At 49.0% G+C, this 14,677-nt stretch overlaps 1 protein-coding gene across 11 annotated transcripts in view; it reads left to right on the plus strand.

The window, feature by feature from the left end:
- LOC123761342 (excitatory amino acid transporter 3) overlaps positions 1-14,677 on the plus strand; it is a 167,395-nt gene that overhangs the window by 120,946 nt on the left and 31,772 nt on the right. For 2 of the 11 annotated variants that reach the window (XM_045747306.2, XM_069312746.1), the window contains exon 1: positions 2,117-2,274. The exons of 8 other annotated variants lie outside the window; for them this stretch is intronic. The gene's annotated coding sequence lies outside the window, so the exon portion shown is untranslated. Of the gene's footprint in view, positions 1-1,132; positions 1,416-2,116; positions 2,275-14,677 lie in introns of those variants that run through there. One more of the 11 variants, XM_045747309.2, reaches the window with a different exon arrangement.

Below are 14,677 nucleotides of genomic sequence, written 5' to 3' on the forward strand. Positions count from 1 at the left end.
AATGGTCCAGGACGGACCGAAACGTCGTCGTCACTTCAACTTCTAGTGTGTGGTCTGGTCAACGATTTACATGGGCTTCTGTCCGTCTCCAAGGTCCCAGCTGGGACTTGCGCGTTCATTTTAAATGCTAGTGATTCAGTCGCCATCTCTCTCTCTCTCTCTCTCTCTCTCTCTCTCTCGCTCACTGGAAATTGCCTACTGGTTTCACTGTTATTTTTTTCGCCACGTTGTTTCTGGACGCAAGATTCTCACAAGTGTGTCTCTTGCTTCCAGATACTCACAAACCTTAACCTACGGTCAGAAAAAGAGTACGGACGTATTCATTTTCCGAACGTAGAACATGATTAAAGAAGCGACGCGTTTTCTATTTTGGTTTGAATAATTCATGAGATGATCCCCCAGTTGAATGACTGGCATGTGATCATTCTTGCAGCAGTAGCAGGGGCAAGTTTCTCATGGGTTGGTACTACACTGGGGCCAGGGTGCATAGAGACGCAAATCACACTTGTTGGGTTCTCTCGTATAGTTTTCCTTGTCTGTGCACCTCGTTAAACACGCTAATTACTAGTCCCGATACGCAAGAACTAACGTAGAGATCAGCACATTGTACTTTGCAAGTTTTCACATGCACGCGCCCATTGCATCCACAATGATGGTAATCTCGGTACAACCCAACCACTTGGGCTGGACGGTAGAGCGACGGTCTCGCTTCATGCAGGTCGGCGTTCAATCCCCGACCGTCCAAGTGGTTGGGCACCATTCCTTTCCCCTCCGTCCCATACCAAATCCTTATCCTGATCCCTTCCCAGTGCTATATAGTCGTAATGGCTTGGCGACTGCGGACACTGATAGGCAGCGCCTCTTCCCTTCAGAATCAGATGCAGTAACACAGCTGGGAAACACACACTGCACGGCTAGACGCCAGGATGCGGAGGGTCACAAAGACATAGCTTCATAAAACGTTTCATATCCCCATCCCAAGTGTGTACAATTTTCCTCTGAAAAGAAGACAGATGTTGCCACTGGGATATTGCGTTGCAACCAGGCTGTGGTGGATATGAGGGCCTGCAGGCAGCTCCAAGCCGCTCCAAGCAACAGCCTGTTGGGCCAAGCTCTCACAAGTCGAGCCAGGCCCCGGGCCGGGCTTCAGGAGTAGAACAACTCCCAGAACCCCATCAAGCAAGTATCAAGCAGACCACACACTCGAGGCCGTCACACACGATGCTGTTGACTCCAACACCTTCGCAGCTGTTTCTCTGGCGCATTTGCCATCAACGGGAAAAAAAGCCAAACGGTGATTAAATAAAAACATAATTACCGATTGTCTGCCGACTGCTTTTGCCATGGCTGAACAGGGCACCATTAAGAGCCTTGGTACCGTTTTCCTGGGTACTTTACTGGCAGGATAATAGCAGGTGAGACCAGCAGCACCGTATGGCAATATTCCCTCCATCTGTTGTGGCCCATTCGTTGAATTTAGTTCATTTATTATGCACCCCATACCCATCCCGTGGGCGGTAGTGGAAAGGGTTACAGAGGCACATAATGGGCTCAGGGACTGAACCCCACAATTCATTTAGGCCCATTCGTCTATTATTATTATTGTTATTATTATTTTGTTGGTGGTATTTTTACCCTAATTGTAATGTTTGTATTGTTTGTGAGGCGTTTGTTGTTGTGTGTAGGTGCTGTTTGTGCGGAGAATCCTGTGTGGCTGGGAGGGGGGGGGGTGAATGAAAGGGGAATAGAAGATTTTCCGGGTATTATCGCTCCAGGAATAATTGCCTACTGGAATATTGTGGCATAGCAGCTCTGTTATTGTTATTCTTTGCATGACGAGTCCCCTTCGCCCTCCCGGGGTCGCCCCAGTCGGTTATCACCGACCCGTCTTCTCAACAGGTCTTGTTTCGTACCTTGTGGTCCCATCGTACAAATTACAAAGTACCAAGAAATGTAGCAGACTACTTAAAAATCCGCTTGTTCCGTGCATCAGTAGGTGAGGTGGGTTGCTGCGGTTCGTAAGTTTGTGGTTAGGATAGTACTTTGTATTTTGTACGTTGTGGCAACTCGAGAGAATGAGCTGCGTGGAAAACCTCAATGTTTTCCTGGTTTCGGATATTGTTGAAGAAATGGAGTACGGCGCATGCGTCGACGTCACTATAGGCAAATGTGACGACTTCTTGCAGGATACATCCTCACTTGCTCCGTGTGTCCTGCCCCGTGTGTGTCCTGCTCTGTGTGTGTGTCACTAGCTGCGTCTTTATTCCCAGTCAGGTGAGTGGTGGCGTTTTAAAAGAGCGAACAGTGTTCTTAGATTGGCTTCACGGGTTATTCATGCCCGTGCCACCCCTAGGTGGTGGTGGTTGTTTTAGATTTTAGCTACTGGGAACGAGATGTCCATGTAGCACGGGCTATAGTGAGCCCGTAACACCTCTGGAGTGGCTTGATCTTTATCAGTCATCTTAGTTAGGTACTCTCCTAGTTTTACTCGCCTAGTTGTACTTGCGGGGGTTGAGCTTTGGCTCTATCGTCCCGCCTCTCAACTGTCAAATAACTGGTGTGTGTGTTTGGTGATGTAGGATTTCCCATTATTGTGTATTATTGTATTTATTCACTTTGGTGTGTCTGGATTGTAGGTCTGTGGGACCTCCGAATGTTGAGGTCCCTCGTGTGTGATTTTTTCGTTATGTATATATGTATTCTGTTGCATGGTTTTGGTGGCATGTGATTTGGGCACCTTAATTGTTTTTGTTTTGCGTGGGTTTGGTGTAGCATTTGTGCACGTCTGTGACCTGTTCACTGGGTACGTGTGTTTCTGTACTCGTATTTTTATTAATTGGTTTCGTTCTGTTTTGTGGCGATTGTGTAAAATTCTGTTGCTACGGCAACTTTTTCTTTTAAGTGTATATGTTCTGTTTTATACAACAAAACAAAAAATCTTAGGCTTGTCATGAGTTGTGAGTATAACATTGTTAGATGTTACGGGAACCGTTACCTCGTTAGATGGTGAGAGAGGAGGGGGGGGCGTCAACTGTTTGTCGGTTAATAATAAAGTCGTTGTTCGGTTGTCCTTATTACTTAGGCTCGTTACTCTGGGTGATGTTAGTGTCGTCTAGCGTGTGAACCGCCTGTTTATCCCTTGACATTGTATCTGTTTCTGCGTGTGTGCGCGCGCGTCTGTGCTTCTAGACGCTCTTTACGTGGTTGAATTTGATTAGAATCGTTTATTGTTGACCAGTCCACACACTGGAAGGTGAAGGGACGACGACGACGTTTCGGTCCGTCCTGGACCATTCTCAAGTCGATTGAATCGTTTAACCTGCTCTAACTACCACTCCAGCGTAGTTAAGAGGACGAGGTAATCGTCACTTCCATTACAAACTGCCAGTCATGTACGGGAGTGAACTTGACCTACACTAATACCCGCGCGTACACTCCCAATCCGGAAATCCCAGTGTCCTCCCACGCACCACTGCGCGTAGGGGATGAACATTACGCTGTGTCGCGACAAAACTCCTTAGTCACCGTTAACTTCTCAAGTTCTCCCTTAAATTCTTATGTATAAAGGTTCAAGTAAATACAATTACACGCAGAGATCCCACTAACGTGATGCATCAAATGAACAAATCCACAAGGACCGTGACGAGGATTCGAACCTGTTTCGGTTTCAACTTTTTTTTTTTAACCCTGTCGTAGCTCATTCGATTAAGGCAGTGTCTGGGAAGCTCCCGGACGCAGGTTCGAATCCTCGTCACGGCCCTTGTGGATTCGTTCATTTAAATACAATCCTTATTGTGTATAAGGTTTCAAATAAAGGTATAAAAATGTGCGATAGCATGGCGCAGTTATTATTGGTAACTGTTTAAAGAACAGTTAACATGGGGTGGTTATAGCACGTGTCGTGAGGGAACGACAGTAGGAGAGGCAGAAGAGAATTCCGGGCCTCCAGAATGCACTTGGAGTGCTATAGGGGGGGAGGGGGTGATCTGCAGTCTTCAGGGAAAGTGGGGACATAAAATTGGAAAAATTGAAAGCCTACATATTCTTCAAATCAAATAATTCGTGAACCATCTTGCCACCCGCTCCATCTTCGACCCCATCACGCTGCAGGCGATGAGTCACAATAACGTGGCTAAAGTATGTTGACCAGACCACACACTAGAAGGTGAAGAGACGACGACGTTTCGGTCCATCCTGGACCATTCTCAAGTCGATTGAGAATGGTCCAGGACGGACCGAAACGTCTTCTTCCCATCACGCTCTTGGCCTGTTATTACTGGACTCATTACTGTGAGGGTTACTGTATTACTGTGTACTGCTACTCATTACTCCTCCCCGGGTTGTAATTGTGGGAGTTGAGCTTCAGGTCTTTTTGGTCCCCTAAAACCTCTTAATAAACTAGACAAAAAGTTTAGAGTGGGGGGGGGGGTCCTGGTCTACCTTCGCGCTTTCTGATAACGACCGTAATTTGGGTAATTAAGGTGGTAATGGCAGGCTTTCTCTGCCATGGCACCAATGAGGTGCCGTGGCACCTCGGCACCCAAATGCCGAGCATGCCCAACACCCAAATGCTCAAAAAACTTAAATAAAGTTTTAAATATTGTAAAATGTACCGTGTAAATGTGTTAAGCAACACGCCCTGAGGGGACCCGAAACAGAGCCTGGGGGGTGGGGGGAATAAGCTAGGTGGTAACTTTATATACAAAACTTTGTATTTTAAGAGGGGGGGGGGATCAAAAGAATTGACCCAGACTGACAGGAAGTAGTTCTCGTTAAAAATATATTTCTGCTGTCTTGGAAACAAAGCTCCCCGCCCAGCAGCTAGGAGTGGGCGGGGACGTCTCCGCCTAGGAGCCGTGCAAGGTGCTGCCGGATGCTGGGAAGATGCTCACCTACCAGAGAAGGGGAGAGGCAGTTTTTATTATTATTATTATTATTTTCTACCACAGACGTGGCCACACATTTACAATGCTAACCAGCATATATACATTTTCTTCTGTCCTCCATGGACAGGGTTAGAGATGTGTTAAACATACAGTTCAGGGGTTTATTGAACACTCAACCACAGAAGGTGATTCGGTGCTTTTAAAATGCTAAGCTAACCTACATACGTAAATACATAGATACACAGATTTACGTGTCTGTAGCAGCAGGGGGGGGGGGGGGGGTTGTCGTGACAGGGGTGGGAACAGCTGCGGTTGTAGAGTGGTAACAGCAGGGGGGGGGGTTGTCGTGACGTGGGTGGGAACAGCTGCGGTTGTAGAGTGGTAACAGCAGGGGGGGGGGTTGTCGTGACAGGGGTGGGAACAGCTGCGGTTGTAGAGTGGTAACAGCAGGGGGGGGGTTGTCGTGACAGGGGTGGGAACAGCTGCGGTTGTAGAGTGGTAACAGCAGGGGGGGGGTTGTCGTGACGTGGGTGGGAACAGCTGCGGTTGTAGAGTGGTAACAGCAGGGGGGGGGGTTGTCGTGACAGGGGTGGGAACAGCTGCGGGTGTAGAGTGGTAACAGCAGGGGGGGGGTTGTCGTGACGTGGGTGGGAACAGCTGCGGTTGTAGAGTGGTAACAGCAGGGGGGGGGGTTGTCGTGACAGGGGTGGGAACAGCTGCGGTTGTAGAGTGGTAACAGCAGGGGGGGGGGGGGTTGTCGTGACGTGGGTGGGAACAGCTGCGGTTGTAGAGTGGTAACAGCAGGGGGGGGGGGGGTTGTCGTGACAGGGGTGGGAACAGCTGCGGGTGTAGAGTGGTAACAGCAGGGGGGGGGGTTGTCGTGACGTGGGTGGGAACAGCTGCGGTTGTAGAGTGGTAACAGCAGGGGGGGGGGTTGTCGTGACAGGGGTGGGAACAGCTGCGGTTGTAGAGTGGTAACAGCAGGGGGGGGGGGTTGTCGTGACAGGGGTGGGAACAGCTGCGGTTGTAGAGTGGTAACAGCAGGGGGGGGGGTTGTCGTGACGTGGGTGGGAACAGCTGCGGTTGTAGAGTGGTAACAGCAGGGGGGGGGGGTTGTCGTGACAGGGGTGGGAACAGCTGCGGGTGTAGAGTGGTAACAGCAGGGGGGGGGTTGTCGTGACGTGGGTGGGAACAGCTGCGGTTGTAGAGTGGTAACAGCAGGGGGGGGGGTTGTCGTGACAGGGGTGGGAACAGCTGCGGTTGTAGAGTGGTAACAGCAGGGGGGGGGGTTGTCGTGACGTGGGTGGGAACAGCTGCGGTTGTAGAGTGGTAACAGCAGGGGGGGGGGTTGTCGTGACAGGGGTGGGAACAGCTGCGGGTGTAGAGTGGTAACAGCAGGGGGGGGGGTTGTCGTGACGTGGGTGGGAACAGCTGCGGTTGTAGAGTGGTAACAGCAGGGGGGGGGTTGTCGTGACAGGGGTGGGAACAGCTGCGGTTGTAGAGTGGTAACAGCAGGGGGGGGGTTGTCGTGACGTGGGTGGGAACAGCTGCGGTTGTAGAGTGGTAACAGCAGGGGGGGGGGGTTGTCGTGACAGGGGTGGGAACAGCTGCGGGTGTAGAGTGGTAACAGCAGGGGGGGGGGTTGTCGTGACAGGGGTGGGAACAGCTGCGGGTGTAGAGTGGTAACAGCAGGGGGGGGGGGGTTGTCGTGACAGGGGTGGGAACAGCTGCGGGTGTAGAGTGGTAACAGCAGGGGGGGGGGGTTGTCGTGACAGGGGTGGGAACAGCTGCGGTTGTAGAGTGGTAACAGCAGGGGGGGGGTTGTCGTGACAGGGGTGGGAACAGCTGCGGTTGTAGAGTGGTAACAGCAGGGGGGGGGGTTGTCGTGACGTGGGTGGGAACAGCTGCGGGTGTAGAGTGGTAACAGCAGGGGGGGGGGTTGTCGTGACAGGGGTGGGAACAGCTGCGGGTGTAGAGTTGTAACAGCAGGGGGGGGGGGGTTGTCGTGACAGGGGTGGGAACAGCTGCGGGTGTAGAGTTGTAACAGCAGGGGGGGGGGGGGTTGTCGTGACGTGGGTGGGAACAGCTGCGGTTGTAGAGTGGTAACAGCAGGGGGGGGGTTGTCGTGACAGGGGTGGGAACAGCTGCGGGTGTAGAGTGGTAACAGCAGGGGGGGGGGTTGTCGTGACAGGGGTGGGAACAGCTGCGGGTGTAGAGTGGTAACAGCAGGGGGGGGGGGTTGTCGTGACGTGGGTGGGAACAGCTGCGGTTGTAGAGTGGTAACAGCAGGGGGGGGGGGGTTGTCGTGACAGGGGTGGGAACAGCTGCGGTTGTAGAGTGGTAACAGCAGGGGGGGGGGGGGTTGTCGTGACAGGGGTGGGAACAGCTGCGGGTGTAGAGTGGTAACAGCAGGGGGGGGGGGGGTTGTCGTGACGGGTGGGAACAGCTGCGGGTGTAGAGTGGTAACAGAAGTAACAGCAGTAACATGAGGGAGGCAAATAAACTAGCAAAATAATAAAAGGGTAGAAGTGAACGTGGAGAAACTTAAGAGACTTGGATATAGAGAGAAACGTTCAGTCGACTTTGACAATCACTAGACATGTTAGAATTATGAATAGTTGTACCCAAGGAATGTCGTACTGACAATGTATATATTATGGCTCAAATAATACCTGAAATAAATTGAAATGGCTCTAGCCTCCACACCCCTACACCCCCCTCCCCCTATACAAACAAGAAGTCATCGGTGTATAATGTGAAACTTCCTTTGTAGTGGCTTCTTACCTGGAACATACCTGGATGGGGTTCGGAGAGTTCTTCTACTCCCCGGCCTGAGGCCAGGCTCGACGTGAGAGCTTGGTCTAACAGGCTGTTGCTTGGAGCGGCTCAAATATCCACTACAGCCTGGTTGGTCTGGCACTTAGATAAGTTCTTGCAATAAGTGCCTCTTGAATACATCCACCTTTGTTTCAGCAATATTACTAATGCTTGCTGGGAGGGTGTTTAACAGCTGTGGATCTCTATGTTCAGACAGTGCTCTCTGATTGTGCCCATGGCACCTCTATTCCTCAATGGTTCTATTCTGCACTTCCTTCCGTACCTTTCGTTCCAGTATGTTGTTGTTCTGTGCAAATTTGGGACATGGCCTTCAAGTATCTCCGTTTCCATAGCAACAAGCAGAGCACAGAGGGTACGCACGCTATGACATCACACATCCGTGGTTGGATGCTCGGTTGTTCCTTTTCCTGAAGAATGACTGCCACCCTTCACAGTCCTTCAGGCTTGGCCAGCTGGGATAAATAGTGGCTCCACTGACAGTGATGAAGGCCAGCACACGCCACAGGCACCAGAGGATCGCCAGCCACAATGCCTGAAGCGTCAAAATATCGCCTTGAAATATTACAAGCATGCTCAATGGACCAAAAAATCACCCATGAGATGACTGAAACGCTTGAAACTGGCCAGTAAATGTCTGAAATTTTAAAATACTTTACGAAAAACATCCAACAGGAACTCGGTTGTGCTTGATTTATCTTTAAAAAAAAAAATTGGGGGGAGTGATCTGCAATTCAGTGAAAATACGGCGACCAATTAGCCCGTTGTCTAGCGTTGCCACAAAGTACAGAATACAAGAGCTTTCAGTCACATAATATGCGCCAGCCAAAACTGTTTTCAGGAGCACCAACTTCCCCTTAAATATGACGTTACTGTAGGATTTTTGAGGAGCATACAACTGCATACCGAAGCTTGATACACGTTAACCAATGTCTTGATGGTGATGTGTATTTGCATTTGATATAAATAAAAGCTGCCTCGTATGGGCCAATAGGCTTTCTGTAGTTACCTTCATACTTATGTAGGGAGGAAGAGAGATTCAGCATGATTGGTAGTGGAGAAGCTTGTACAGACGTAAATGATTCAAATTTTGGAAAGGTAAATCTGTGAAAATGGCGTTTAATAATTATACACGTGTGCTAAAATATGTTCCTCAGGTGCAGACGAGGAGTCACAGTAACGTGGCTGAAATATGTTGACCAGACCACACACCAGAAAGTAAAGGGACGACGACGTTTCGGTCCGTCCTGGACCATTCTCAAGACAATCAACTTGAGAATGGTCCAGGACGAACCGAAATATCGTCGTCCCTTCACTTTCTAGTGTCACTGTTCCTCAGGTGATAAAGATTAAAGGTGGCTTGCTTGTCGATGAGCCACAATAATTGTAACAAGTCTTGGTAAATAATCACAAACCTTGTATTGTCAAATCAAGCTTTCATTTTCTTGCCAGACAATTTTTCCAGCATGTAAATCTCTGGTACACTAAATTGTGGTTCTTGTTAATATTTCGGCTCGTTAGCTAAGAGCTGCCACAACGGACAATATAAGAGGTACTAAAACGGGTCGACCTACCTACTTGTCGAGCTAATCTACTGATCCACACACACATGGAAAAAGTTGTATGTAAGCTGCCAAGTCTCATTGTACCCCCAATACTTTGTTAGTTAGGATTATTGTAAAAATAAAATGTATTATTGAAGAGGACGGGTTGTACATTTCTGTATATTTTAAGAGGCCAGGTAATTTCTTTGTAGGTTAGTATAAGTCATGTTAGATAGGATAAGAAGGCAAACTGAGGAAGTGAACCTGACTTCACGTAAAAGAGGGGACATAATAGACGGAAAAAGATGCTTAGCGGTAGTGACCAAGTAGTTTATACTGACTAAGAGATGTTGTGCATTAGCCACTAGCAAGTCACTGGGACGCGAGGAAGCACTTTAGTGTGAAGACAGTGAGCAAGTGGGAAATATCTAAAATGCGACATAATAGAGCCAAACCTGGTTTTAAAGCAGGAATGAGAAGAAAGATGTTTCAGACGCCAGACGTTAAAGAAAGTCTTGGGAGCTGAAGCTCGATCTTGTAAATTCTGCCCGCCTCCCCCCCTCTCCACAGCCACTTCCATCTCCCCTCTCCACAGTCACTGCCACCCCCCCCCTCCCTTACCATGCGTTAATAAACGCCTCCTGTCCCACTGACGTACATTAGCACATGTTAAGACGCCTCTGTTGCTGTGTGCTGGCCTTCACGCACCGGGGACACTCAACACTGCTGTTTTCTCATTATTTTTTCTTATGACTGGGCGATGAGGTAATGCATCTAATCTGGGCAGTCCCGGGCTAGTTGCTGTTATTTTTCTTTCTACAATATATAATTATATAAATACACACACGCGCGGCCCAAAATTTAGTTTGACCCGGATATGTGGTATCCACGAGGTCAAATTCCAGCGCGGTTTTTGTTATGACCTGGTTAGCCTAGGAGGTAGTGAGGGAGTCGTGGCGTTCCTCGGATCCACAATTCAGGGGGTACAGGGCACCCGACTCCCACATGTTAAGGGAATATGAGAAGAGATGTTGTCTGTGTAGATGGTGACGCAGCCAGGCAGACTCTTCCACACAGACCGGCGTGTTGCCTGCCCCTTCTACTGTCCCAACACGTCCTAATAGTGGAACGTCGCATTTTGAAGTACACTCTACCCCGAGGCCAAAAACTGTCACGCTGGAAAATGGCAGTGGCGATTGATTACCACAAATTATATTGTTGTCGACTTGATTTGGTCGAGTAGCGATGTTGAGGTTTCCTTAATTCGGTTCGGGTAGTCTTCCTGGCGCCTTCTTTTGAATCTGCTTTTGACCTAATTCTGTTCTGTGGTGTAGTGCTGGATGGATGCAGATTCCAGAGTGCTTTCTAAACCGCCCCCCCCCCCTTTTTTTTTTAGGTATCGTAAGTTAATGCTACGCGAGATGGGGCTAGTTATCCGTGCTCTAGGAATAAGGGGGGGAGGCATTTTCTTAGCGAGCGGGAGAGTAAAAGGTCTCCAGGCAGTGTTGAAGTCCTTAGTCCCTAGGGACTTAGGACCAGTTCCCTAGGTTCTTACAGGGAGCTAATCGAAACCGACCATTCAAGTCTAGGCCTATTTACACCGGTAGATTTGACAAGAGTATAGGCACAGAGCTGGATACCATTTCGCACAATTCGGCAGGTAAAGGGTTGGTTGCCAGCAGCCCTACGACGCTCAACCTCAACTTGTTGCACAAGCAAGTGCCAAGTTTGACAAGAATGTTAATCTTTTGATGACCAATTACTATACGCAGTCATACATGACAGATTTTAACAATCGAGAGTAAGAAACCTCGAATGATTTAAGGTTGACTATCTTCAGGTATTAATTAATTGTAGAGAGAATTAAGGTTTAATTGCAAAATTGCATAGTCGGTTATAACAGGACGCTGGGGGAAATCACCCTATCACACTAGTTACATTTTGGTTTTGCTCATAATTATTAATGTATTGTCGGGACAGGCAGCCTGCGTATATACACGTTATGCTTGTATCGAGATCCCTTCCCTTCCCATGGTCGAATTACTGGCCCTCACCAGGATGCAACCCCACAAACTAACCTCTGGGAACCTATTTACTACAAGGTAAAAACAGGATTACACACAGATCACACTAACGTGATGCATCAAATGAACAAATCACAAGGGCAGTCGATTAAGGCAGTGTCTGGGATGCTCCCGGACGTAGGTTCGAATCCTCGTCACGGCCCTTGTGGATTTGTTCATTAAAAACAGGATCATTAGATGATACGAAACGCGCCCAACCATTTCTGTCCCGCCTCGGATGTGAATCCTGAATTCCAGAAGGCAAATAAGAGAACGAATCAGACTGTCCTATCAGAACCCTCAACAATGCACGACTTGAAGCGTTGGATACCTTCCATGAACCTGTGTTCTTTATCAACTGTGAATTCTCATTTACCAGACCGTTGTATGTTACACAATGATCTGTGATGCCACAGTCTTCCGGCGTGGGCTCTAATTGTGATAATTATAATAATTGGCTTGTCTATCTCCTTAAAAATTTGTATTACCTCAGTTTTCTCTTCGTAAACCGGGAGTTATCTTGTCTCTAATGGCACCTGTATATAATAATGGTTTCCACAGTTATTCCTTTACGGGCTATTCATACCCGTGCCACCTCTTGGGGTGGCATACATTCACGGGAGACATCTCCCGTCACGCAGGGTGCAGTCGCACCTCCACAGATCTCCAGTATCAGCTATTGATACTGGTGATGGCTCAAAAAGGCCACCACTTACGGGCTATTCATGCCCGTGCCACCTCTTGGGGTGGCTTAATCTTCATCAATCAGTTGAAGACTTTAACGCCTTTATAATCGTGGGTAAGATTCGGTCTGACCTCATTGCCAGCCAGCCATACTGTGTGGGCGCCCGGAGTGCCGCCCACACCCTGAGTGATGCAACACATTCATCCAAGTGGGAAAAAGAGTGTGAGCGATAAGGCTTCCTGTGGGGGCAAGCGCTGCTGTTATATGTATGCTGCTGTTATATGTATGCTGCTGTTATATGTATGCTGCTGGTATATGTATGCTGCTGGTATATGTATGCTGCTGGTATATGTATGCTGCTGGTATATGTATGCTGCTGGTATATGTATGCTGCTGGTATATGTATGCTGCTGTTATAGATTGAGCTACTGGGAACTAGTTCCAAGTAGCTATGGTAAGCCTGTAGTGGACTTACCTGGCACAGGAGCGGTGCTGTGTCCCGTGTTGCTGTTATATATGCTGTTGCTGCTGTCAAAGGTTGAACTACTGACCTTCCCCCAGGATGCAATCCCACAACAGTTGTCTAACTCCCGGGTATCTATTTACTGCTAGGTGAACAGAGGCATTAGGTGCAAGGTAATGTGCCCAAGTATTTCTTGTTCCCCGGGTTCCCTGATTGTTGAGAACGATGCCAGGTGTGATTATCCCCCCGACTATGTCGCTTGGTACAGTCTTCGAGACGCCTGACCGACAGAGCTAATCGCGTGTGTCGGTCACGGCAGTTTCAGTGTTCCAGTGCCGTGAATAAAGGCTCGGTTGGCACCACTGGAACAGGACTGGAACACACAGTACGGCAGCACTTGGGGGGGGCGGGGGGACCTCAACCACTTGGGCTGGACGGTAGAGCGACGGTCTCGCTTCATGCAGGTCGGCGTTCAATCCCCGACCGTCCATGTGGTTGGACACCATTCCTTCCCCCCGTCCCATCCCAAATCCTGATCCCTTCCCAGTGCTATATAGTTGTCATGGCTTGGCGCTTTCCCGACAATTCCCTTCCCTTGAGGGGGAACCTTGTGTGGCTAATCGAACGCCCGGCGATCTTAATAGCTTCACGTAATATAAATCTTGATTCTAATGTATAATATTAATGCGTGTAAATGCACACTGTTTTGGTTCCTACACAGCATCAGAGGAGCTAAAGTTGTACACCATGTGACATTAACTATTATAAAAAAAACACCAATTAAGAGCGCTATTAAAGTGGCACGGGCATGAATAGCCCGTAAGTGGTGGCCCTTTTGAGCCATTACCAGTATCAAGAGCTGATACTGGAGATCTGTGGAGGTCAGAGGAGCTAAAGTTGTACACCATGTGACATTAACTATTATAAAAAAAAAACACCAATTAAGAGCGCTATTAAAGTGGCACGGGCATGAATAGCCCGTAAGTGGTGGCCCTTTTGAGCCATTACCAGTATCAAGAGCTGATACTAGAGATCTGTGGAGGTGCGACTGCACCCTGCGTGACGGGAGGTGTCTCCCGTGAATAAGTAGATGACGTGTTCGTCGTGTGTAATACTGTGTCTGTAGTTTACGGAGTGGAAGTGAGGTCAGCAGGACATGCTCAGCTGTGGCTTCCAGCGCATCATGCACGCCTGGAGCGCCATGCACCATCATTTCTGGTTATTGTTATATTTGAGGGTGAAGTAACGCAGGAGCCGCCCACGCCTGCTGACGCTCCGGCGGCCGGTGAGCTTCACTTGTGTATCTTCTGTGAGAGTCGGCGACGTTGATACAACGGACATGGCGGCGAGGAAGCAGCAGCAAATGGAGAAGCACCACGAGCAGCACCAGGAAGAGGAACAAAAGCAGTAGCAGCAGCAGGTGGAGAAGCACCACGAGCAGCACCAGGAAGAGGAACAAAAGCAGCAGCAGCAGGTGGAGAAGCACCACGAGCAGCACCAGGAAGAGGAACAAAAGCAGCAGCAGCAGCAGGTGGAGAAGCACCATGAGCAGCACCAGGAAGAGGAACAAAAGCAGCAGTAGCAGCAGCAGGTGGAGAAGCACCACGAGCAGCACCAGGAAGAGGAACAAAAGCAGCAGCAGAAGCTCCTAATGCTCTGGAAAATAGAGCCATGTTATACTAGAGATAATGTCGGTGGAGGTCACGGATGAGCAAGTGGTTATGAGCGTGTGTGAGAGAAACTGCCTGATGCGAGTGGCTTGTTGCCTTGAATGAAGATGGGTTTGACTTGTAATTTTGTTTTAAACGTGTGTAAGTCTGCATTTATGCATCTGCCTTATATGAACGATTATATATATTGTAATAGTAGTAAGATCCCCTCCTTCTTCCCCCCACCTCTTGCAGGATGGTTGGTCATACAGAGCCATGTGATCAGTAGCCTGCACTGGCAAACTTTGCATACATTATGAGGATATCCTGAGGAGAACGGGAGTGGATAAAGTAATTGCAAAGCTCCATGACTGACTTGCAAGGAGGGGGTTGTTGTTGTTTAGTTTCAGCTACTCGGAACATAAGTTCCAAGTAGCACGGGCTATGGTTAGCCTCCTGTGGAAAGGAGGAAAGGGGTGGGGGGGGGTATATAGGGTGAGCGTGCAAACCAGGTAAGCACGGGAGACATCTCCCGTCACGCAGGGTGCAGCC

This window comes from Procambarus clarkii, chromosome 7 (assembly GCF_040958095.1).
Source record: "Procambarus clarkii isolate CNS0578487 chromosome 7, FALCON_Pclarkii_2.0, whole genome shotgun sequence".
NCBI lineage: Eukaryota > Metazoa > Arthropoda > Malacostraca > Decapoda > Cambaridae > Procambarus > Procambarus clarkii.